The sequence below is a fragment of the Furipterus horrens genome, unplaced genomic scaffold, assembly GCF_987537825.1.
Source record: "Furipterus horrens unplaced genomic scaffold, mFurHor1.1.pri manual_scaffold_1, whole genome shotgun sequence".
NCBI lineage: Eukaryota > Metazoa > Chordata > Mammalia > Chiroptera > Furipteridae > Furipterus > Furipterus horrens.
The window spans coordinates 37,816,955-37,844,320 of record NW_028327171.1 but is presented as its reverse complement, the minus strand read 5'-3'; the positions used below and the strand labels follow the sequence as shown (position 1 = coordinate 37,844,320).

At 31.7% G+C, this 27,366-nt stretch overlaps 1 protein-coding gene across 1 annotated transcript in view; it reads right to left on the bottom strand.

Moving 5' to 3' along the window:
• NAALADL2 (N-acetylated alpha-linked acidic dipeptidase like 2) overlaps positions 1 to 27,366 on the bottom strand; it is a 669,716-nt gene that overhangs the window by 281,608 nt on the left and 360,742 nt on the right. The window lies entirely within an intron of this gene.

Here is a 27,366-nt window from a genome sequence, read left to right as displayed (position 1 = left end):
AATAATAAAATAATTCATACAACCTCTAAAATACACTTTGCGATTACTGTATTAGTTTGCTAGGGTTGCCATCCTAATAACCTCATATTAACATGATTAACTCTTTAAAGACACTATCTCCAAATAGAGTCACATTCTGATGTACTGTGAGTTAGGACCTCAATATATGAATGAAGGGGGTGCATTCAGCCCATTAACAATGACTTATTTGATTTGATTGGTGTAAAATGACTCTTTATAATGTTCCTAAAATGTAAATCAGTTATAAAGGCCATTTTATAAACTATTTTTAAAGGGAGAGTCCAAATTATATGTACATCTATTCACAATAGTAATGTTAAAATGGGAAAGCAAAATCATTTATAAATATCCAGAAGAACTTAAATCAAGATAGACCCTAACCTTTATATTCTGCACTGCACTACAAATGAATCCCAAGATTGTTTCATATATCATCAATCAAAATAGTATTCTTAATAGAATGATAACCTGGGTCAGTCATAGGCACATCTGTGAAATAACAAAATGTAATTTTAATAATTTTTCACTTCCAATTTATAAAGCTTTCTTGGACAAGGCATTCACAATGCTTATTAAAATTTTCACAGTTTCTTCTCATGCTTTTAACAATACAAATTGGCACAGTAAGTGTTTGGCCATATTTATCAAAATTAAGTTGACTCAGATATCCTACTTCTGAAAATTTGTCTTATTGCTATACATGTACTTGTCATTGAATGAAATGACACAGCTACAGAGGTAATATATTGCATTGTTTGTAATAGTAAAATATTGAGATGACCTAACAGGCTACTAATAGTCAACCAATTAAATAACCATATTATAGCCACCCACTTGAATACTGAAAATAGAATGAAGAATTCGTTTTTGTTCAATAGAGAAGGTTTCCCAAGGTATATTGCTAAGTAACAAAAGCAAGGTAGAGAGAAAAGATACAAAGAAGTTTGTATAAATAAGAATGGAATCTTACCCTGTGCAGGCAGCATGAATGGGCCCAGAAAGTATTATGCTAACTAAAATAAGTTACACAGAGCAAGACAAATACTATGTGATTTCACTTATATGTGAAATCTAAAAAGCCAAATAAGTGAACAAACCTAATAGAAACAAACTCATACCTACAGAGAACAGACTGGCTGGTGCCAGAAGAGAAAGGGTTTGGGGCACTGAATAAAAAAAGTAAAGGGATTAGGAAGTATAAATTGGTAGTTACAAAACAATCACGAGGATGTAAAATATAGCTTAGAAAAATATAGTTAATAATACTGTAATTACTATGTATGCTGCCAGGTGGGTATTTTAAATATCAGGGGGAACACTTTGTAAATTATGTGATTGCCTAACCACTATGCTATACACCTAATAAAAATAATATTGACTATGAACTGTAATTGGAAATACAATTCAAAATAAAGATTATATATTAGAAAATTATATTTTAAAAAGTACCTCGTGCCAATGTCTATATATAGCAAAATCACACATATATATGACAGACTAAGGCCATTGAGATGGAAAGTCATGTTTCTTACCTAAATAAATAAATGTTTATAAAACTGAGAAAAAATTATTGAGTAAAAATACATATTTCTTTTGTAGGTTTGACTGAAAGAGATTACTTTAAAAAGCGAATAAGGTGAAATACCATGTTTCTTATCTACTATGTTATTTGGAATATCTCAACCCTATTTCCAGCAAGATAATGCAGGTATAATATTCAGAATCCTGGTTTCAGAACTAAAATTTTTGCTACTAGGCTAATCTAGTCATTAAAACTTGATTTTAAAATTATGTATATTCATCTATGACAGGGAAGAAATGTCATTTATAACATGTTCAAAGTGTGATTCTTCTAGTATAAACTTTCTGCTATTCCAAATAACATCAAGTAAAGAAATTCATATTGTCAATTAACTATAAGATTCATAGGATGTTCATATAACTAAAAAAATAATAATTTATTAAATTCAAATCATGTCACGTTCCTCATACAAAGCTTCACCTCTTAAAAAAGAAACAGTTTTTCTATTCCTGATGATCTGGATAAACCACAAAATTAGTTAAACTATTTAGTTAAACTAAATTAGTTAAACTAAAATAAAAGTAAACTTGAATTTGTACTGGAAAGTCAAACTATCAGTTTTGTTACATTTTATAGATTTCATAAAAGCTCTTTTCACATATACCATATTGTTTCAGGGAATCCATTTTATATTTTCAAACTACTACTCTCATGAAATTTCAATGTGAAAAAAAGTAGCACGTTAGTTTTCTTCCCTTTTTTAAATGACATATAATTTCAACCGCAGACTAACTTGATATGAATGATAAAATATTTATGTAACAAATAAATGAAAGTTTTAGCTTTTTGAACTCTATAATATAAGTTATTCTGATAACCTAAAATAATGTGACATGCTATTAGGAGGGAATATTTGGAGTTGTCTATTGTTAGCAAATAGAAATTGAAGTAAGTTTGTAAACATGATTTGGAATAGACAAAAATAAGAAAACAGAAACTTTTTTAGTAGGGGTTATTTTTTAATTTAAATCAGGAAATATCCTAAGAAACCACTGAAACTAAACTTTCTATTTCAAATGTTAAGAAATTGAATGCTATAAAATCACTCAAATTTATATATAGCAAAGCAATAATTAGAAATAGATCCCAAATCATTAAATACACAGTTCTAATCTTCCCTTTAAGAATGGAGAATTCTAGAAACTAGAAATTCTATGTAAGATTCTGATAGAAATTCAAGAAAACAGAGTTATAGTAAAGACTAACATTTGTTTTTTTCCCTCTTCTTGATCATGCTTTTCAGCCTATGTTGGTCACAATGGTTTTACCAGATTTGAAATAGAAAGTTGATAGATTTTCATGTTCTTGATACTTCTGATTCCCTAGTATCTAGTAAATTATTTGTGCAAGATATGTAAATAATTTCAAAAGAATAAATAAAAATATTTGCAAGAGAAAGCATGTGTATAACTAGTAAAAATGGTGCAGAAGACTAGAAAAGATTGTCATCTTATTACAAACTTTCTTGTTTGAGAAGCAGTTTCAAATAAATACTACTAGGAAAGACCAATATGCTATTTGAAAAATAAAGTTCCTCCTCCCACCTTTCTAAATATCATTCACACACCAACATGAATTGAATGCTTTCTGTTAAAGAGGCACAATACCAAATGCTTTCCAAGTATGTGCAATACTGTATTCTGTTTGATAACAAAACAATCTATCTCCAACTTACCTAGGAGTAAACTCAACTTCAATGTGGTTTGTAGACAGGATATGTGACTATAGGACCTATGGTTGTAACACTCGTTTATACTGTATATACATTTTATCTTTATTGTGTTCTTTTTCCACTACCATTTAGTCCTTTTATATACCCCTCCTTATAGCAATCACCACACTGTTGTCCATGACCATTAGTCCATCCTTTTTCCTTTTTGCTCAATCCCTCCACCCCTAAGACATTTTAAAATATAAGACTACACTTAGTCAAGGAACATATATAAACATGTACACCGACATGGACAACAGGATAGAGGCTGACTTTGGGAGCAAGAGTGGGTGGGCATGGCATGGGAGAGCAAGAGGTTGGAATTGGGGCAACTGTAATAGAACAATAAAAAGATTAAAAGAGAAAAAGACTACATTTTCTAATTAAAACATTATTTTTAGCATTACCCTTATAATATGGTAGCATTTAGATAAACCGTTCATTATCAGCCACTTATTCTAACTATATAATTTAATAACTATTGTCTACACTGAAACTATTTCATAAGCATATACAATTTGTAAAAAACCCCACCAAAGATGATATGAAATGGAATTGTATATGAATGACTACTGTCTAAAGATTCTGATCATTAAACATTAAACATGTGGGTATGGCTGAGTGTACTTAGCCCCACTCTTCTGCTCTCAATAATATAAATTTGGGATATCCTTCCTGTGTTTTTTCCATAGTGAAAGAAAGCATGGTTTCTTGGAGTTGGCATATGCTGGGCCTATGTTATACTCTAAGGCATCGCTGGTACATGGAAATGAAGAAACTGACCTTCCATTCCTCTCTGGCCTCTGAGTGATCAGAGCTGTTGGAATCCAGTAAATCTCACTAGGAACCTGAGTCATAGGAAAATTTACAATTTCCTTGATCTTCTAAAACTACAGGCTTATTTTAAAAGCTTACAATGTAGTAAATGCTGAAAAATGAGCAAAGGTAGTTTGCCATTCTAATGGCTAGAAATTGGTTGAAGTATGCACAAAAACACATATGTAAAAATGTTTATCACTATAGTAATAGAGAAAGTGAAAATAATTTAAATGCTCTAAAATACAAATATGTTGAAATATATTACCAATTACAGATAAGAAATTAATAAACTTGAGAAATATTTTATATATTAATGTAAAATCAGGTTATTAAACAATATGCATAGTATATGAAATATTTACGTAAAGCAAAATATACATATAAGTGTACATTTAGATTAAATACTAGAATAATTTCCAAAATAGGAGAACTGTAGATAATGTTTTTATTTTTGTGGGTTTCTATGCATTTCTAAGTTTGTTTATAAGAAGTATATAATACTTTCAATGTAAGATTTAAAAATTATTTTGTTATATAAAAGGTAATAGAGACAGAAAGAAATTACACCAAGAAATAAATGTTCATCATATTTATTTCAAAATTTTATACCTGAGCTTCCTAGCTCCTAGAAAAATGAGGAAAACTCAATAGACTGTACATCTTTCACTTTTTTTTTGTCTATCTACCCACCTACCTATCTATCACCTATTGCTTTGCCTCTATCACAAATAATTTGAAAGTTTTTATGAAAACTTCTTATCGAACTTCCAAGAAAAGGTGCAAAGCAACATAATGGCAATATTTATACAAGTAGTTTGAAGACCAATTGCATCTATTATACTGGTGATTATAACATATATTAGTCTTTGGAAATGTCATAGACATAATCTTTAGTAAAGGAAAAACTACAGAGACCAAAGTGCTCTGTGCTGTCCCTCGGTTAAGCTACACAGCTTTCTTGGGCATAATGTTAAAATGAAGTTTTGTAAAAAATACTTGGAGGGCAAGTTAAATGGTTAAGTTGTCTTGTTTTATGGTGAGTGGGCATAATGTGGGATCTGAGGTTGAGGACCTTGAGCAATAAATGGTCAATATGTCCCATAGATGAATGCTTCACTCAATATGTTTCTCACTGGTGGATACATTTTGATAGCATTACATGATCCTTGGTTTATTACAATTTTGACTACTTCAGTCTTGTATTTAAAGAAAGCTGAATTCAAATAACATTGTACAAATGTGAGGTTGCTAGGAAGAATAGCTTCTTTTTCTTTTATAAAATAGAAATAGCTTTATTACTTTCTGACCATAAAATTAATGTTTATACTACCCAAATTCAGAAAGTAGAAGAAAGTGTGAAGTATGAAGTAAACCACTAATAGTCCCATGGTCCTACTGTTATCATTTTAGTGCACTGACATTTAATTATTAACATGTATGTGTATACATATATATTAATATGAATATAAATGTACACAAAATATAAATGTGTATAAGTTATATATTTTAACTTAGACACACAGAATGATAATATAATATGATGTGAAAATAATTTTTTAAATAATATATAATAATAAATTTTCCCATATAAATAAAAGTTTATGCAGGGTGGACAAAAGTAGGTTTATAGTTGTGAGGACATGAAAGGGTTTATTCTTGAATTATTATTTATTAATTGTATCATTTTCTATATGAAAAAGTGTAACCTACTTTTGTCCCACCCTGTATATAATATTTTAATGGTAAGAAGAGTTAAAATATGTTTTTAATTGAGGAGAGAGCCATATGTTCCAGATTTCAGTCCTGAGGATGACAAAAATGGTGAAAATAAAGAGGACTAAATAGTTTTCTTACCATACCACGATTCTTTTTAAAGGCATTATTTAGACATAGTGTAATAACATTTTATGTAGCAATATACTTATATGTATATATCTACACCAATATTTAGGTATGAATGAACACATATAATTTACATCTTTATATGAATATGTGTGTTTATTCATATGTGTGTTTTGCAATTCACATTTATGCTTAAAATCATGAGACTACTTTTTTTAACTTTTATTTATTGATGAGAGAGAGAGAGAGAGAGAGAGAGAGAGAGAAATCAATTTGTTGTTCTACTTCTTTATGAATTCATTGTTGATTCCTGCATGTGCCCTGTCTGGGGATTGAACCTGCAACTTTGGTGTATCGGGACAATGCCCTAACCAACTGAGCTGCCTAGACAGGGCCCATGTGAAAATTCTTTCAATGTTTGGAATTATTATAGACAATACAGTACACAGGCTTCCCTCAGAGTACTTCTTCCCGCCTAAGGCATTGGTATGTTGGCACCACTATTAAACATTTACAATTCATCTGTTATGTTGGTATCATTTCTCCCTCTGAATGGCATTTCCCATTTTACCTGATTAGAATTTTATACATCATATGTCTTAATGTCTTCTTTTCCTTCTAAGACATTTAAAATACAATGATAAAAGGTAGGAATGCAGATGAAAAGTATCCTCTCAAAGCTGCAAATTTAACTTTAAGGGCTTTATTTTAGCACATTTCAGAGCTGCCTGATTGACTACTCCATACACTAAAAAATGAATGGCAATTGAGACCAATCATGCTGAACTAAAAGGAGTGTGTAAGGAAATACTTTTGATGTAGAGTTCAACTGTAAGAAATAAATAGTATTGTTCTAGATTAAGAAGCAACATTTTTTCACCTCAAAGCTCAAAAGAAAAATTTACCCTGGAATATCTTTTGAAAAATTCTTATTACACTGCCTGCATTAAACAAGTTATGTAGGTCCAACACTTGATGTACTTTTGTAGCTAGTACATAGCTTTATTCAAAGGTTGAAATATGACCTGAATGGTGGACCCATTCTGGGCAATGGAAAACATTGCTAAGGCCAGAGAACATCAAAGACATCAGTTTCTGAGTTTTCTGATAGTAGTCTTATTTAGGAATTATTCTGAATATAGTTTTTAGTCAAGATGCTTCCTAAACATTATTACATTATGGCTCACATTAAAAATATTATAACATTTGGATACCGGCCTTAAATGTTGCCCATAGTTGGAGACCAGACTGAAGGTTCTGATAGCTGCAGGGTCTCTCTGGCCATACACGCAAGCCATGAGCAGTATGGCCCAGCACTCGGGGGGTCAGTTCTACAGGACCTTTATGTCACAGTGAGGAATATAGCACAGTGCCTACTCCACAGCTGAGCAGCATCGTGGCAATGAGGAAAGGAATTATGCTATTCAACAAGGCAAATTTTATCTAAACAAAATCATTTAATAACTGGAAGTACACATTGGTAATAATTTTTAAACCTTGGTCTGTGAAAAAGCTTTACAAAGATTAACCCTAAAGTTAGAATCTTATAAAGGTGAAAGTTAAAAAGTTCAACTACATCAAAATATAAAACTTATATACTTCAAATGGAGGAAAATATAGCACACAAAAGAAATTAAAAACTTTAACAAACTTTATACTGTACATAAGTTTGTAAGGCAAATATATTAACAGGAAAATGGGAAAACAAAGTGTACCAGATATAAAATACAATAAGATATTTTGGAAATAAAACCAAGTTCAAATTAATTAAAGATCCAACAGTAACACATCGAAAAATGAGCTACTTCCTACCAGCAATTAATCAAATAGGAAAATATTCAATATGATCAAAACATTTGGGAAACATATACTCTCATGTTTTATTGATAAAATTATAAATTTTTATGTCTTCAGGAGGACAACAAAGTCTTCAATAGTTGCTTACCCATTGACTAATTTTTTCACGTATAAGAATTTTACTCTGGGTGGAGGAATAATGTATATGGTAACTTACATATGAGAGTGTTTATGAAAATGAAAAACTAAAACAATAAAAATACACAAAAATAGAAAATTGGTTAAATAATATGTGACCTATCTATAGTTTAAAATAATTTCACTTATTAAAATGATCATATCAAATTGTATTTATAAATATTGAAAACAATTTGGTATGTTTAAAACTAAATACTTCTATTTTGTATGATAATGTATTACATAAGTATCTTTGTATTTGAGAGATAAATATCTCAATAAATAATCTGGAAGTTCATATACCAATATTTTAGCAGCAATTTGGATGGAAAAATTATTTTTTCCATTATGTTATATGAGTTCCTTATGCACATTTGGAACAAGTAATTCTTGTGTAAAATAAACAAAGAAATTAAAGCTGTTTCTTTTTTCTTGATTAGTATGTGATGGCAGAGTAACAGATAATTTTTTTTATAGGCATCTGGACATTATGTTATTTTTTAATTGCTTCAGAACTTATGTTTTGTCCACAACTTAAGCAGACACAAAATCTGATTTTGATTAGCTAGAGTCTATAATTTAACCATCATTATTTCTGACATATTCTTATAAGCAAGAGGCAATTTCTGAATATACAATATTGTAAAGTCATAATTGAAATTCATAAGGATCCCATTCAATATTTTTTGAACATGTATTACATATGAGGTACTGTGTTATCAATTATAGGGTGAAATGAAGATACAGGCATGGTCCCTAGCCTCAAAACATTTATAGACTGGAAGAAAAAACACTACACACATCACCAGAAAGACTGTGAGAAGCATCATGTATGAGTTTCTGATAAAATGAGTTTACAAAAGGGAGAATTTTCTGAAATGACCTTCAATAATCATAAAATTAAGTTATTTTCACCAATTTATACTTAGTAACACAAGAGATAATTCTAAATCATTTTAGTAGCTCTACAACAAAATGGGAAAATACTAAAGAATTATTTTGTTTACCTTCTGTGATTCATAAAATTAAATCATCAGGAGACTTTCTTCCTCAAAATTTCAGCTAATTAAGGCTTTATTTGTAAGGGCATAGGAAAATATTTTCTCTATCATTAGGCTTAATTTTATTATTTTTAATAGTATCTTTTATGATAAGTTCTATACATTTAGACTAAAATGTTTTCCAGTTCTTTGATTTAGTCATGTTCTTTCTGTGTTAAAAATAAAAGTCAGTGTCATATAATGAGATTGTTAATAATTTTCTCAACATTTCTTTGTCTTAACCTATCACTCAAATCAGAGAAAAAAATGTTTCCCACCCCCAGTTGTTTGCAAGTCCATGTAATTAGAATAGTATAATTATGGAAAGACTTAAGCATCACCTTTGCAATTAAAAATCTCATTTTTATTTAATATGTGTGTGAGAGAGAGGCATGGACAGAGAAAGAGAGAAATGAAGGAAGGGGGAGAGAGAAAGAGTGAGAGAGAGAAAAAGAAAAGAGAGAGGGTTAATTCTAGGAAGTACTTCTTTGAGTTAATGAATTTTCTCCTTCAAAACACACACACACACACAAATAACATGGTAAAGAATACAATAGCTAAAAAGCTAAAGCATTAGTAGGAAAAACAAAACAAACACAATTATTTTGACAAAATGAACCAACTTCTCTTTTCAATTACTAGTAATAATTTGGGTGTAACATCTCACATTATTTATATAATTTGTTTTAAATGTGAATCTCTTACTATTGTACACTCATGAAAGTTAAGAGCCAAAGGTATATAATTGTAATATTTCCTCAGTGTGAGGATGCTATTAGCAGAATTTTTCAACAAGTCTAAAATCGTAAAAGTAAAAGGAACTTTCAGAAATCACCAGCTTCTCATTCAATGGAGAAATATCTCCCAAACACCATTTTGTTGGATGATAAACATTGGTAAGTTATGAATCAGGCCCTGGAATGTAACTTAGGTTCTGAGTATTTAAAGCAATTTACTTTTTAAAAAGAGTTATGTTGTTCACCAAGAATAAGTCCAGGTTCTAAGTGAATTATCCCCACTCCGCAGGTATCCTTCTCATTATTTAAGATATAATATTTGTTCTACTATTTTCCGTTTAAAGCTCCTTACACTTTGTGAAAGCGATGTAAACAAAAATATTATGAAATAGCTTTAATTTTTTTCCTGCATCATCTTCCTAGATCATTACAGTCATATTATACAGGGATTATTTTTCGTCTTTAATGAACCATAAGGTACATTTGTTTTTTTCTGAGCTTTTTCACCTATTTTTTTCACAGGTAGACATTGGTAGCATGTATAATTGCTAATATTTCAGACAGAAATTGGTGTCCAGCACTTGCAGGCATTAGTTTCTTGAGACACTCATAAATCCTGGTTGAGAAGGACCTTACTTTATTGAATGTAATGCCAAAAGAGAATGTTTACATTTAGGATTGGATTTGTTTCAGAAATTTTCAAATAATGCTTACAATTCTGTGTTAACTTTTCAGTTATTATTTCTGCTCTTGTGTGAATTGATACTTTCAGGAAAAATTATTCACATTCTAAAGCAGGAATCAACAAACTACAGCCAGCAAGCCAAATAACCCACTGTCTATTTTTGTAAACAAAGTTTACTTTAAACACAGTCATGCCCATTCTTTATATTTCTCTATGACTAGTTTTCTGGCAACAAAGTAGTAGGATAGGGATCATATGGGCCACAAGACTAAATTATTTACTATTTACAGAAAGTTTTCTGATTCCAGGTCCACAATAAGACCACTGTTTTAAGATCCATGTAGAAAACTTACACAAACATTTTTAATTTTTTCTCAAGATGAATAAAATTAATATATACATAATAGTAATATGTGTTTATATACTTAAGTATGGGCAATACAAAAGAAGTGACTACCTAAATTCAAATGAGTGAAATTTATCAAATAGTGGTATACAGTATTATTAGTTAAGGATTTTTTTTTTAATTGTTCATTGCTGAGAATCTCTAAAAATCAATAGGGGATTGATTGCATACTTGTTATTTTGTTTCAATGACTTTTTGGAATATCTATATTATTAAATATATGAGGAAATCAATGAATGAGGAAATACAGCCCACTCTAAGTATTATTTCACAGAAGTGTTTTTTTCTGTATGTTTCTATATATGAAGGAATATATTAAAAGGATAATAGCAGGGTCTATGTATTTCTTCATACAGATTATTAGTAAGAGAAGAAACACATAAAATTGACAATACCAACTTCTCAAATTAGTCATCAATATTACAGGAATCACATTAGTCATTAAAGATCTTAGAGAAATACTTACTGCATAGAAGAAATAAGCCTCAGTAACAAAAGGGCAGTTAAAAACAATGAGTAAAAAAAAAAATTCTTTTCAACCTTTTCAAATTTTTCACTGAATGGAATCTACTTCGTGTTACCCCCCCGCCCCGACCCCCTTTTTAAAAAATCTTATGGGGAAGAGGAAACATCTGATATGAAAGGGAGAAATTATTATTATTCAAACACCAGACTCTCTTATTCTATTCAAAAAGAACATATACATTTGAATTAAAGTTTTTGTTTTTTCTGGAATTTCCATTTTGATAAAATCAACTCATTTTCTCCATTTTGGAAGAGAAGCTATAATTTACTCACTTGGCACATGGTGTTTGATAAATATTCATTGATCTTTTATATAAATCTAGTCTTTTAAATAAATGCTCTCTGAGAAAAATTTAACTTTTTTTTTCTATGAATGTACTAGCATTTTAAAAGTTTCTGGTTTCCCTACTGAACTAAATTGAAAATTCACTTCTCTGTTCAATAAATATTTCTTCCTTTATTAAGAAAATAATTGAGCCCAACGAAGTGATTATTTCTCTAGAACAGTGTGGGCCAGTAGAAATACCATGGGTTTTGAGCTTAGAAGTCAGTGATAATCACTAACTGTGAGACCTTTGGCCTCCAGGTCTCTAAATTTCCTTATTGACTAGGGTGGTAAAATGGAAGGACTCTCAGTTTCCTTCCTATTGCAATGGAGGGTATTTGGAAATTATGTAAGTAAACTGAGAGGAAAATGAATTTGGATGTAAAAATAATCATCACAAAATAAGATGAAAATAAGTTGGGAAATTATCTATTAAAATAAGAAAATTGTAATTTTTAAAGTTGACAGTTTTAAAATAAGGACTGAATTCTATATATATAAGAAGATTTAAAAAGATATTTTAAAGACTATTTAAAATAATTAACAAAGACATAAAAAATTAATGTGTGGAATGCGTTTAATCCATTAGGTTTTTTAGCTTACAAGCAACAGAAACTTAGTCTGATTAATTTCAACAAAAGGAAACTGATTGGAAGACCAGCTGGAGCTTCTAGAATAAGTGGAAAGGGCTGAGAACAAAGTTTGCACAGAAGAAATAACTGAGACACATCTGGAATCCAGGAACTGGCAACTATAGAATGTTCTCAAAGCTTGAACAGATTGTACTAAATGCTGCGGCTGCTGCTGCTGCCGATGCTGCTACAAAAATAATTCAATTGCTTCCAAAATTCTCTGTTCATTTTTTTATTCAATTGTACCTTCAAAGTAAATTTATGTTAAATAAATGTTGTGGAAGCTATAAAATATAGCTATCATGTACCAACATATTGACAATATTTTCTGCCAAGTACCTTAACTGTGCAGTCTGGGTTTAAATCCCTAAATATAAGAGGATAATTCAGCCAGCTATTCAGCTATGATTGAACAAGAATGGTCTACCTCCCTGTTTGGTGTGGGGAAAAGGGGTCTTCATTGCCCTCCATCACACCTTTCTAGTTCATTCAGTGCCACATTTAGTGTCTACTTTAGTTACTGTCCTGCTTCTGATAGCATTTTCCATATTAAGAATTATTTATTTCAAATGAGAAAAAAGATCCAACTAAAACAATAAAGCACATTTATGACCTTTTTCACTGAAAGTTTAAAGAACACAAGAATTAATCTAGAAGTTTGAACATTATCATCAAGGATCTGATTTCTCTCTCTCTGACCTCTCTTCCATGCTCTGACCTGATCCTCAGACTTCACACTGTTGTCCTTAACAACTCCTGGCTCCCCTGCTGAGGTAGTAAAATGACGGTCACAGCTTCGATGCACACCATCAACAGAAAGGTAGTTTTTCCCAGCAGTTTACAAAGGAAATTAAACATGCATGTTTCCTCAAAGACAGTCAGCTCCTCACTGTCTGTCAGATCTGCTTGTGTAGTGTGTCTTTCCATAAACTGATTGTTGTTAGAGAGAGGAGTTGGAATGACTGGATTAAGTCAACTGGGGCTGACCTCTATAGGTAAGGGTCAGGATAAGCCTACCCACACCATGTGAGTGAATATGGAGAAAGATGTTATTTCCCTAAATGAGAGGGGATGAATGAAAAGCAAAAATGACAATTGCCTATTACTAATTTAGCTCTTTCTCTTTTAATTTACAATTATTTGAGATAACTTTTGCCTTCTTTGTTCCTCTTTGATTTTTTTCCTTTTATAATTTTTTGGAAAATGGATAATAAGAAGCAGACTCTATATCTATACCTGTGTGACCATTATATCCCAAGATATTTTCACTTAATCCATCAATATAACAAATAAAATGTGTGGCTTTATTTCCATTATTCTGTTCTAACTGTACCTATTCTTCATTGAGATTGAGGGCTAACACTATTTTTGTAATACCATTACTTGATTAATTGTCAAAATATTCCCTCAAAGTATTTTTTAAACATCTGTTTAATATAGTTTTATGCCACAATTAGTTTTATTAGAATGTTTAGTTAATTTAAAAATGTATCTACAATATCCAAACACTTTAATAAATATGTTTTCATTTTTTTCTCAGTGAAAATATAAATATGAGTTTTATTTTACTTCTAGACATAAGGGTGAATATACTCATTTGTACATCCCTATCAATTGTGGCCATAGAGATATCTATAGAGAAATACCGTCATTTTATTTCCATGCCAATAGCCATTGTAAACAGCGATTCAGCTTTGTCCTACATTCTATATCCTGCTCTTAGCCAACTGCAATCCTATTCTATAGTGACTAAGTCCTCAAGCTCTTCCATTCAAGCAAGGGATGTCCTGGCAGATAGTATGGTTTAAGTAGTCACAAAATTTATGTCTTTTGTACCCTTTCTCAGTGTTTTAGTATTCAAAAAATATAATTTAATGGAGCAGATATGGAGAATATGGCCTTAAGCACAATTGCATAGGAAGATATTAAATTTTAGAGTGGTTCCATCTTCTCTGGCCTAAGATGTTCAAAAGTAAAATTAGAACATGTGAGAGAAAAAATTTTGTTAGCTATTAATTTGATGTTTTTTTGAGAAAAAATTTAGAGTCATACTCAAGAAGAAATTATTTGTTAATGACTGTTTTATTTACACATAGCTGAATGTGTAACACACTAATGCATACAAACAAAAGCATATACACCAGTCAAATGATAAACCAGGCATGAAAACTATTCCTACATTATATTTAGCATATTCTACAAAGATTGGCCAAATAATAAAGTGCTACTTTGCCCTCATATTGTCTACATGTCCTAGATCATAGCCAGATTCAATTCTAGTGTAAAGAAAGGCATAGGACTTCAAACTAATTCATGTTTGTTCTCTAATTCATATTATGCCTGCCCACAATCTTTGCTGAATTTCATTTGAAAAAGTAACAAAAATTTTTATAATTATGTTAAATGTTCAAAGAAAAAACTTTGAAGTAGAATTAAATAAAAGTTGAAGTATTTCAGTGGAGAGCATTGTTTCTTTGACAAGTGAACATCTCAGCTATGCATGCTATTAAACATTAGGCTATTTTTTATTTAAATAACATCAGTTTTATCATGTCACTTTTCTTCTTGGCATTTCCTTTTCAGTAGTGTTTGCTTTGGTTTGGCCTATTAACACTTGTACTTAATTTGGTGTCAATCTTTCTGAGTATGAAGGTATTAATAGAATATCTTGATAAAGGGTAAAGGAAATAAAGAAAATAATTTTAAAACATACAGCAGTTGGCCAAAGTGGGTTTACAGTTGCTTGTATGGATAATAATTAATAAATAATAATATAAGTATAAATTCTGTTTTACATACTTACAGCTATAAACCTACTTTTTCGCACCCCTATTTATTTCTAACAATCTTAGAAATGCCAACTTTTCTATACCTTGTCAAAATTTATTTACTATATCTGGATTAGACACAATTTTTGCCACATGCACAGAAACTCCCAAGTAAACTTTTTGATTAAAATGCACCTTTAGATTAACTAAGTTGCTTGGATACTTTAAATTAATTTAGGATGTTGGGCAACTAATTCTAAAAGTAGTATTGAGATGTGGTGTAGATTCCAGAAAGGGGCTTAATCTTTATGGTCTTCATAGACTACTATGCATGTCAGAGAAGGTAGCTGCCATTAATTCTCTTGATTAGAAGTCTCTATGGAGATACTTGAGGACTAATCATCAAACCTGGTAGTGAGATATTTGGAGGAACAGGGACAAAATCTACCTTTAATTTGCTAGGTAGTAGCCTGGATGGGAAACAATTTATGCTTCATTCATGCATAGAATACCTGTTGGAGAACCTGCTATGTACCAGGCACTGATTTAGATTCCAGAAAATCATCATTGAACAAAACAACTATCCTTCCATGTCCTCATGTGTCTTAGAAGAGATTGACAGAACACATGGTCAGTCAATGAATAGATTACACAGAATGCCATAAGGGCTATGGTAGTGCAGGATAAGGGACTGGATTGCAGTACATTGGAGAGCTGAGGGTAAGACGTTTAAGCGAGCTGGAGTACAAAGTTCTTGCTGTGAAATACATTGACTGTAGCAGAGAGAGCAAAGGGGAGAGTGTAGGAGATGGGGCCAGTTAGTTAGAAGAATGGATTCTGTAGGTTCTTAAGGTCATTATAGGCTCTTTGGCTTTGACATAGTAAAAGAAGAAGCAGAATATTTTCTGAGTTAGGATTTAAGAATAACTGTAGTTGATACTCTGAGAATAGACTGTGAGGATAAGAGGGCAAAGGTTGAACAGTTAGGAGGCTATTATAAGCATTTTAGGTGGGATAGGAGTGGAGACAGAAAAAGCAGTGAGATGTGGTTGGATTCTGGCTATCTGCTGACAGTAGAGCCAAGAGGATTTCCTAATGACATGCATGAGCAGTATGAAATAAAGAGAAGAGTAAAGGATGGCTCCAATGTTTTTGGCCCAAACAACTGGGTGAGAGGTAAGATGTTCAAGGTCAGACAAGAGACAAGTTGAAACTATTGACAAGTAAAATGAGTTTGATGAAGTAATGTCTGTTATGACACTCTCATTATTTCTAAAGCAGCTCTGAAGAAAACTTTGCCACACCTGGGGCTTTTCATTCTAAGGAATTATAAAGAGTGAATGAGGCTTCATTCTTGGAAAACTGTTTAAGAATTGTGGCCCCAGAGGTTGGAGGTATCATTCCATACACAACCAAAAGTTGCCAAAGACAAAGATCAGAAGGATGAATGTGGACTTTGAAAATCACATCAAATTCATTAGTCAGGAAGCTGATAATGGTTAGCTTTGGTTCTTATCAACACCTAACACATACATATATATGTACATAAAATGCTTGTGAAAATAACCTGAATCAGTGCATATGTTTGTTTTTATTGAATGCATATTATGCATTAATACTACAATATTAGCTGAATAATTTTTGTATTATCAAAATACAATTTGTTTTCTTTACTAAAGAATGTGAGCTGACTCATGTTCCTAATTTTCTTAGAATTAATAACCACGGTAATTGAGTACATAGAATCTTTGATTTGGAGCATAAAATGTCAATATAATGGCATTTTACCTGTGATGGCAGGAGTGTTATAACATGCTTAAACTGTATATTGTAACATGATTTGTTCCTCGCAGAGTGTTTGCAAAAGACATTTTGTGATTTGAAGATACTATTATCATGTTGTTCAAATAAACTCTGAACTGTTTTCATAAATATGCATATTTTATGAATGCAATGATTAATATTTTTTCTAAATGGATTTTCCCAACAGATGAACTTTTAAAATAACAGGAAACATCTACGCTGTGCACCTGCATACACTACTCCCAGTTAAAAGACAGTTATCTATATTGTATTTTCTTTTTAATTTCACACTTGCAAAAATAGAGCATTTGGCTGGGAAGTGGTCCCTCTGCTAAACTCTGTTGCTCTTCAATACATCTGTTTGACTGAAAGACCCTGTGGGCCTCTCTGCTTGCAGGATTAGCTGTTCCAAAAGTGTGAAGTAAGCCTGGCTGTCCTTTATGTCTGCCAGTCTAATCTCATTACCAGCAACTCTTTGGGGCAAAACTAAGTAGATTGTATCTCCTCTCTCTGAAATTGCAAGCTTGTAGGATTGTTTAGAGGGCACGGTGAAATAACTAATGACATATAAGCATGTATTTAGTACAAAACCTGGCACACACATTCTCAATAAATATTTTCCTTTCTATTCCTCTCAGCAAAAGAAGCCTGTACTGCATTCAGTACTGAATGCTAAGACTTTCAGCCACACAAACACACATTCAGTCATGCCTTCCTAAGTCCACCAGCCTAGGTGTTTGAATAGGACTAAATGCATCTCTTTGAGGTGATTTTAAAAATTAAACAGCACTGTTGTGCTAGCCCTGAGAGTGACGGAGTTGGGATCAATTACAATTATAAAATCAAAGTGGTAAAAGCGGGGAAATTTTTTTCTTGTATTTTTTTCATTACCATTTATCCTCCTTATACCTCCATCCCTCCCACCCCTCCATCACCACATTGTTGTACATGTCCATGAGTCCTTTCTCCTTTTTCCTCTATTAATTTGCTCCCTAACCCCCCACCTCCCCACCACCGGAGCTGTCAGCCTGCTCTCCATCTATGAGTCTGTCTCTATTTTGCTTGTTCGATAGTTTGTTCATTAGATTCCACATATGAGTGAGATCATGTGTTATTTGTCTTTCTCTGACTGGGTTATTTCACTTAGCATAATGTTCTCCAAGTCCAATGAATGATTAGGAAACACATTAGGCATTTGATTATCAAGTTCCTTGAAATACAGAAAAAAAAAAAAGGATTAAACAATGAGAAAAAAAAAGAATGAAGACATCTGGAAAGAAGAGTTTTAAAAAGGGACTAGAAGAGAATAAAAGTAAAGTGTAAGAAAAAGAGCCAAAAAGAAAAATTAACTCTGGTTAAATTTATTTTATGCCTGGCATACAGCTTACTACGTAAATGCTTTTAGAAGAATGATTGACTGTCTTCTTCAGCTTTTCTCCAAAAAGTGTCTACATCTATTTTCAATAGAATAAGATGTAATTATTATGATACTGAGGCTGAGAAAACATGTTCTATGTAGCACAGCAACTGGATCTGTAAATACTTTTCTCAACTAGTACTACTTTTTAGCAGGGTTTATTTCTCAAGTAATTATTTTGTGTACTTGTAAAATTTTGATTTCTTGTCAGGTATGTGTATTTTAAGAAACAGTGCCTGAACATAGTGGACTCATCTAACATGTGTGCCCATATTTAAAAAGCATTTTTGGAAGGATCAGAAAAGTTTACAAAAAAAACTTCATTCCTTATATTTAGTAAAATGCTTTAGAAAATTAAAACTAAGTTTCAGAAAATAAATAAAGGTATCAAGTGTCAATCTTGAAAAGTAATGTTACATCTCTATTTATGCTTTCTTCAGGAAATTCTCTAAGACCAGCATCAGAATCTCATCCAGATAAATGATGAGTCTGACCAAAATATACTGTTTATGTTTTAGGCTGAAAGGGACCAGTAATCTCCAAAATACTAATAGGTTAATAAAAAATGTAGACATGAATAACTTGTTTTTAATGAAGAAGTGAATCTATAAGAACAACTGCCTTTTTATGCATGACAAAAAGATCTTTTGAAAAATATCTAAACACATTACATGAGAACTTACATAACACTCTAACTGATTTTCTCAAATGGAGCTGAAAGTTGTGTTGCTCTAACAAGCATGCTTCAAGATGCTGAGAGATTAAAAGACCACGCTGTAAGTAGACCATGGCCTTCTTTTCCAACTGCCCAGATTTCCTGCGATATTTAAAAAGGTTTTGGCTAAATAAACTCCATGTCTGCAGACTATGGTTATATATTTGAAGGTAACCTTTTATGACTTTAGCTTTTGAAATACATTTGGTGATTGGAAATTAATACTGAAGAGCAGCCTCTTGAGGACTTCACATTTAAGGAGCCTTCTGTACAGATTGAAGAATTTACTGAATATAAAATTATTATAATTTTAACAGACTTAGAATCTAATGATTAACATTCATGCTGAGATTTTCTAGATTTTGGCTAATGTTAGCTAATATGTGTATTTTAATAAGTATATTTTAGTTTCTGTAATTTTTTCTTATTGAAAAGTGAATAACTTGTAGGGATTTTTCCCAACAGCATTTTATGCTTAGCCTCAGCACGACAGTAAAAGTTTTGCACCTCTAAAGCATGAGATGGAACCTTTGGATGGTGATTGTGTTTTAGGATTCACACTGGAAAGCTAATGATCACTTGACAATTTGCTGAGACCTAGGAAGTCAACTGGCTGCACTTGCATGAGATTAGCGAGGTGAAAGTCAGGCGGCATCTGCTGCTTGGGCTCTGCTAGGACAATCACAGAGGTGTTTGCTGGCACTGCATCGTGGTAAAGGAATCGTGACCTGTGGCTTCGTGGGCTTCAAGATGCAGGTTGTGAGGCACAGCATTTCCCTGTATGTTATGGTATTGTGTATTGTGGCTGAGGCAATGTTGTCCTGAAGCCAGTACCTGTAGCATAACTTTGAACTCACTAGATCTCAACAGAAGTGCTAGGGTTCAGGGTGAGCAGTCAGGGCAAGAGGGTCTTGATTCCATAAACTTTCTGATCAGGTAGAGGAAGCAATACTCCTGGAAGGCCTCTGTTATCATGCTGTGCTGTGAATCATGCCTAGAAGACTTAAAAGTAGTTCTTGCAGCCCTTTCTAAGACGTTGTAACAACTAATTCCATATCAAAAACTCCTTTCTTCTTAAAGAGGGTGCTTTTGTTACCTGCAGCTGTCTAATGATTGATAAAAGAACAAGCTAGAAAAGGGTGAGAGATGTGTAAATATGCATATAGCAGTATTGTTAGCAATATGAAAACAACTTTAGCTAGTATATAAATGTTAAAAACAAGGGGACTGGTTAACAAACAGTAATATAGCTATATAATGAAATAATATACATTATTTAGAAAAATTCAAACCTACAGAAGTGTTTTAGGTAGATCACAATGAATTCCACTATATTTTTGTCTAGATTCACTCATGTACCAATAATATTATGACATATTTTAGAAATGTAAACTATAATATATTAAGGGGTAAAAATGGAGATCACTGTTTCCTTTTAGTAATTTACAAGCATTATACAACATTTTTTTCATGCTGTTTTTTTCTGGATAGTAAAATTACAGATGATTAATTATGGGTTTTTCTGCCCATATATAGTTTGTAATTTTTCTATGAACAGAATGATATGATAATAAACAAAGCTAGACTAATTCTCATTGAACCCTTGGAAATGTACATAACTCTTTTATTTAAATTCTTATTTCTAGTATAAAGTGAAAATGTCAATTATCCTTATGGATATTTACCAAGCTAAAACATGTCACCTCATTTTGAGATCATGCAATACATTATTATTTTCTGAACCTCTAATTACCTACTAGATATTATTGAAACTTGTATAATGTTTTAGATAATACTCTATATATAGCCAGAAAATGTCATTTTATTGCAAAGCTAATTAAACATTAAGTTAGCTTTGTAAAACATAATTCATAAATTAATATCCTTCATTCAATTACTGAAAATCTCAAACTGAATAACTGGATTACTTTACTTGAAAAAGGATGCTGTGGGGAAGGGTAGAAATTTTGATGCTAAGATTCTAAAATAGCTTTTCTTTTTAATCCTCTCTAGTTTCATGCCTATTTCAGTTTTACATCTAAGCTGCTGCCACCTTTAACTCTTTTTATAGTTACCATTAATTGTCAAAGATAAATGAACTGGGTTCAGGGTGAGATGATTATCATAGATGAATGTCTACAGCTACCACCATGTTTATGTGTTATAATTACACTGCCTTGGAAAACAGTTGTGACCATCAATAGTGAAACTAAAATTGTCACTCACTATTGTCATTATATGTGGCTTATAGATTTAGAGCCAGAATTTGTAAAGCACACAACATATGTAAAGTATAAACATGAGGGCTAACAACCTAGAAATCAGAAGAGCTTAGAAAATCAATTTCAGGTTCTCGTATATTATGAAGCTAAGCAAACAAAAACAATGAATAAATGCACAAATAATGATGAATTCAGAAGTAAATTATTATATAAATAAAGATTGTCTGAATCAACCACCTATAAAAATGTTTGATCCCACTTCACAACATCTGTACAATATTTGAGCACTGTCATGTAATTCTTCCTATTGGTGAATTCTTCCTTAGGCTGAATTGAAATGATTTCTCTGCTTCTGGAAGACATACAGAAAATTGCTATCATGGCCTTCAGGAGAATTGTTTCAGGGTTAACATAGTTTAATTTCTTCTGCTGTTCAATTTCTTTTATCACCCTGGTCTTAAAATTATAATTTTGCCACTAAAAATACAGTTAACAGTAGTGACTGTGGAGGGATTAGTGTCAAGTTGTAGGACATTGAAGGCTCTAACGTTGCAGGTGAAATTCTAGATCAAAGGGAAGAAATAATCAGTGCCTTAAAGTATTATTAGCACTGTATATAGAGGTGTGTTTCTGACAAAGTATGCAAATTGTAGATCTTGCCATTTGAGGAAATCCATTTTCAAAGTGAACAGATTAAACACATACTTCTTTAAAATTTCCAGCTTAACTTACATATAGGATTTCTTTAAAGCATCATTTCTATAGCCATTTTAAGAAGATATATGTAGGAAAACATTTCAGAATATAGCAAATTTGGGAAGACAGCATGTTCTATTTACCTCAGGATGTTTGTCATACATGAAGATTCTACTTAGTACACATACATTTCACATCACACCCTGGGAAATGTCAGTTTAAAGCAAGGTTCATTTACATGTTTCTGTGTTTAACCATTTATATAACATCACTATAATGATTTCTTTTTGTTAGAGAACCAGTTTTTTTTTTCTAGTCAAAGCATTTATTTCACTTGTTACTTTTTTCCAAGAGCCTATTTAAATTTTCCATTTTAGATTTATTTACTTTTTAAAATTGTATATAATTAAAATCCACAAAATGATGAGTTGATATACATATATAGTGTAGAATAATTATCCAAATTAAGATAATTAACACATTCATCATTACATAGTTAACATAGGTCACTGTGTGTGTATCAAGAATGCTTAAAATATATTCTCAACAACTTTCCAGTATACAGTACTATATTATCAACTATAGTTACCATGCTGTACATTAGATTCTTAAAACTTATTCTTCTTATAACTGAAAATCTACCTACATCATCCTATTTCTATCCCCACCCACTCCCCAGCCCCTGGCAACCACAATTCTATTCTCTGTTTTTATAAAGTTGACTTAAAAAAAAATATTCCAAGTATAAGTGATACCAAAGAGTATTAATCTTTGTCTTTTGACTTATTTTACTTAGCATAGTGTTCTTTAGATTGTTCCATGTTGTATCAGATAACAGGATTTCCTTTTTTTATCACTGAATAATTCCATTGTATGTAGGTATATAAGTATGTGTGTGTGTATACACATTTTCTTAATCTATTCATCTGTTGAGGGACATATAGGTTGTTTCCATACCTTAGTGTAAATAATGTTGTAATAAATACGGGGGGGGGTGCATTTATCTCTTTGAGATACTTATTTTGTTTCCTTACATTTTATTGATTTTGATGCTTTTGAAAATAGCACTGCTTTGTAAATTTCTCTTTCATAAAATACATTGTTAAGGCATAAAAATAAAGTATTTTGTTAAAGAACCAAGTGAATCACTCAAATCCAAAATATGAGCACAAATACAAAATTCCTTTTAAGATACTAATTAAAGCAGAGAAACAGCAAACAGAAACACAATGAAGCAACCATAATCTATACAATTTATCAAAAGTAAGCACATGCCAATTGATACTAAAATCACCCCAGTAATTATACTTGAAAAATGATTCCTTATTTTTAAGCGAAATGCCATGTCTATTTAAACTAATTTCATTACTCATAAAAGTTCTACATGAAATATCATATGTCATAATAGCAAAGATTTTTACTACTGTGGTTATTATGTAGAGGATTAGCTGATGATATTAGTGTTAAGTTTTTATGCAAAACATATTAAAGGTCAGGTAGGGAAAAAAAGATTTTATTTACTTATTTTTAGAGGAGTGAGGGAGAAAGAGAGGAAGAAAAACATTGATGTGAGAGAGAAATATTGATCAGTTGTCTCTCCGAAGTGCCCTTACAGGAGACCAAACCTGAAATCCAGGTATGTGCCCTGACCAGGAATCAAACCTGCGACCTTTCACTTTACAAGATGATGCCTGATCAACTGAGACACATCAGTTAGGGCATGTTTTATTTTTTAAATGGCAAAGTATATTGTACTGCATTAATGATGCTGTCCAGGTGAAACAATTTTATCTAACCTGCCAGCAATGATGTTTCACTAATACTAGTCCTGAGTAAATTGTCAACTTTTGAGTCCTATAGAGGACAAGTGTTCAATATACCAATCAAAATGTCACAGACAAAACTAGATTAGCTAAAGCCATTTGAAGAATGTGGCATTAATTTTGCTTGTGTGTCTAAGTCCAAGCTAAAATCACTAATATCTCAAATTGTTTGAACTGCTCTTTGACTACATAGTTCAAATATTTAAATCAGCTGCCTTCTGAAACTTAGGGTTTTTTTTAATCATAATTTCACAAAGACTTCACTTGATATCTAGATTTAAATAAAAAGTAATTTACAAATTCTCAGTGTATACTAAACAGAAAACTTTGTAAAACAATAATAAACTGCAGGAATTGCTTGGTTTTTAACACAAAGCAAAGCCTTCTAAACCTAAGAGATAAATAAACCTGCCGAAAGAATTACAATTTTAAATATGAGACTTTATGGAAATGGTATATTAGTGTAAGAAAAGGTTTTAAATCAGTTTATCAGCCTTTATGTTTACTTCAGTTGACTACTAGTAGTAGAAGCAGCGGAAACGAAGATAAATTAAGTAGAGCACACTGAAAAGAATTCACTGTGAAAAAAAAAATCATAGGGCACAGAAAAGTACAATTTCTCTTAAAAAAAACCTAAACAAAACAAAAGATAAAGACAAAAAAACAAAAACTATACCTCACATCATGAAACACAAGTCAGTGGAAGACTATTTCAAAATCAGTTTTGCTTTTATATTTTATAGCAAGAAGAATAGGATTTAAACTTTGTTTTAGTTCTCTGAATTAAAATGATCAGCAATAAGGAGAAAGAAAAGACAACTACTTTATTCTACAATTATGCCATCTATACTCTGCCACTCTGCATTTTTAATAATATCATGAACTAAATGTTTTTCTCTCAAAATTTAAAGGTTGAAGCTTAACAACCAAAAGTGACTATATTGGAAGCAGGGCCTTTAAGAAGGTAACTAATTTTAAATGAGATCATAAGGGTGGGGCCCTAATTCAATATAACTGATTTTCCTACAAGAAGAGGAGAAGAGACCAGGAATGAGTGCACAGAGCCAAAGGCCATGTGAGGACACAATGAGAATGTAGTCGTCTGGAAATCAAGGAGAGAGGCCTCAAGAGAAAACTACCCTATCTTCACCTTATCTTGTACTTTGCGCCTCTAGAACAGAGGGAAAATAAATTTCTGTTTTTTAAATCACACAGCCTGTGGTATTTTATTATAGCTTAGATGACTAGGGTTAGTTTTTAAAATTCCAGAGCGTATAAACACAAAATTTTAAAAAAGTTAATAACTCTATTACTTGAAAGTTGGGCACCTGGTTACTAAAAAAATTGAACTAATTATCTTCTGGAGTTAAAATATCTCACATAGTTTGTTTCTAGCCCTTATAAATAGAGGCAGGGTTTGGCAGAACCAAGACCAGCACTGTGCCAGTTGGAAGCAATTGTACAAGTGCCATGGCAGGCATGGCTGTGGCAATTCAGTACCCTGCAACCCAACAGGAAAAGAGCAGAAGCACACATTGCTGCCCTTTTTGTAATAAGGAAATGGAAATGGACATTATTTTGCATGACTTGAAAAGGCACTTTGGCAGACCAGTAAATGAGGAGTCTGTTTACATGACTAGAGAACTGAGCTTTGGAAAGACTGGTGGTTAAATTTCTTCAAGATTATAAATACATTCAATATTTCTTTCAATGTTCTACAATGCATCATTCTAAATTAAACCAATCACACTGTTTCTTTCCTGTGAATTCCAGTACAGCGCGTATCACACTCACCCCTATATTTTAGTCTTTTATGCATATCTTATGTTCAGGGTAAAAATATAACTTCCTAGGTGACTGGGGTATTTCACATGCTTATTGTGTGCTCACATACTTAATGTCATACACAGTTGGGTTCTCTAAAAAATGTTGACACATAATAGAGCTCTGCAGCAGATGGGGTATTCACAATGACGTGGTACTGTAATAGGATTATGGGCTCAACTCTAATTCATGCATTAGGTTGGCCAAAGAGTCCATGCATTTTTTTCCATAAAATAAAAGACCCATTTTTCATTTTCACCATTAACTTTATTGATTTGGATATTTTGAATATGTCAGCTCTCTCCCGTGTGATAAAACGTTGATTGTTCTCAATTAATGTCTTGATTTGATTGCTCTCAACTTCAACTGGTCTACCCAACCGTGGAGCCTTGTCCAGCAAGAAATCCCTAGCACAAAACTTGGCAAACCACTTTTGGCATGTTTGATCAGTCACAGCACCTTCTCCATACACTGCATAAATCTTTTTGTTTTGTTTTTTTGGCATTTTTCTCTTTCTTGAAATAATAAAGCATAACGTGCTGAAAATGTGTTGTGTATTTTCTTCCATGTTCAATATTTAAATGGCTACACAAAAATTCAGAGTTTTGATGCTTTTTAAAAAATGCACACTGATATGACAGCTGTCATAATATAACCTAACCAAATTGTTTCAATCGCTAGACCCATCTTACAGAAAAAAAAAAAAATTGAACTTTTTGGCCAATCCAATCAGGTATATGTATTATATTTTCTGGTGTACAGTTCTTGGTATATATATATATATATATATATATATATATATATATATATATGTGTGTGTGTGTGTGTGTGTGTGTGTGTGTGTGTGCATATATATATATAAATGTATATAAATTTTTATAAAACACCATATGAAACAAATATTTCTTTGTTACCTTATTAGACTTAAGAACAACAAGAACACTGTTTATCCTGTGGACAGTTTTACAATATTGACGCAATTCTTTAGTTTTGATCAGGTTTGCCAGCTTCTGGCATTAAAGAAAAATATAGCTAGATTGACTGCTTTCATATGTACAAATGCTTCAGGCTTCCCTAAAATAACCTCTTAGATATTGTATCAGTATTTACTTGAGATGTACAGAGCATTGGTTAATATACAGATGATAAAATTCTATTTTTCTATAGGCAAAATCAATACATTCTGTGATATATATAAAAGATGATTTCAAAAAATAAAGTTGGAACAGCAATAGAGAGAGAGAGATGCATGTGATTGTATTGCATGCTAATGTTTAAAGTTATTATTTAGGTTAAATCATATTTTATCTTTAATTTCATGGCATTTTGCAGGAAGACAGTTATGTTTATTTAACTTAGAGGCCACTGATCTGTATATCTTTTATTGTACAGTTAAGAGGCCAATGACAATTATTTTCAAGAAATAACTTTTTTTTCCAATTACAAGGAGTCTTCATTCACTACTCAGGACATCTATAGAACATCCTGGAGTCCCCAGTAGAATGGAAAGAATGTATATAGTAATCACTCAAATGTTTGCAAATGAGAATAAATATGAATCATAAAGGTTTAAAATGCTTTATAAGCCTCAATACCAAATAAATTAAGTTCAACATGCTCCATGTTATGAAATGCTGAAACAAAAAATGCTGTTTAGAGGACTTCCCCAAGTAAGATTAATAATTAAAAATATTGTTGCTACTAGTAAGAGTGCAAAGTCAAGCCACTGGCTGCCAGAAGAATTCAAAATATGTAACCAACAAAAGACTTGTATAAAGAATTTATAAAGAACTCTCACA